Source organism: Elephantulus edwardii, unplaced genomic scaffold (assembly GCF_000299155.1).
Source record: "Elephantulus edwardii isolate Elephantulus edwardi_28Jun2011 unplaced genomic scaffold, EleEdw1.0 scaffold00045, whole genome shotgun sequence".
NCBI classification, from domain to species: Eukaryota; Metazoa; Chordata; class Mammalia; order Macroscelidea; family Macroscelididae; genus Elephantulus; species Elephantulus edwardii.
Window position 1 is genome coordinate 926,399 of NW_006399795.1, and position 843 is coordinate 927,241.

Genomic DNA, 843 nt, shown 5'->3' on the forward strand with positions numbered 1-843 from the left:
CCAAAATTTGATCTTAAGTCTATCCCACTCGAATTTCAAAACCATCTCAGGAACAGGTTTGAGGCCTTGAGCACCAATGAGCGTAGGCCAAATGAACTCTGGGAGGATATCAAGCAAATCGTCCATGAAGAATGCAAAAGATCATTACAAAAGCTGAAAAAGAAGAACAGACCAAGATGGATGTCAGATGAGACTCTGAATATTGCATTAGAGCACTGAGAAGCCAAAGCTAAAGGAAGAAACCAAGAAATCAAAGAGCTGGACGGAAAGTTTCAAAAGGCAGCTCAGGACGACAAAGCAAGATATTATAATGAAATGTGCAGAGAGCTGGAGTCAGAAAATCTAAAGGGCCGAAGTCACTCAGCGTTTCTTAAGCTGAAGGAGCTGAAAAACAAATTCAAGCCACGGGTGGCAATACATAACAGAGTCACTGTAGCAGAAGGAATTGGCTGACACAGAAGAATTTCATGAAATGACGTATGAGCAAGAGCCTATGGTGATGAAAGATGAAGCTCAAATTGCTCTAAAGGAATTGGCAAGGAACAAGGCTCCAGGAGTTGACAGCATACCAACTGACATATTTCAACAGACAGACACTGCCCTGGATGTGCTCACTAAGTCGTGCCAAGAAATCTGGAGAAGAGCCAGCTGGCCCACTGACTGGAAAAGATCGATATTTGTTCCCATTCCAAAGAAAGGTGATCCAACAGAGTGCAGAAATTATCGAACAATGTCATTAATATCACATGCAAGCAAGATTCTGCTGAAAATTATCCAAAAACGTTTGGAACAGTATGTCAACAGAGAACTGCCAGATGTACAGGCTGGACTTAGAAGAGGTCA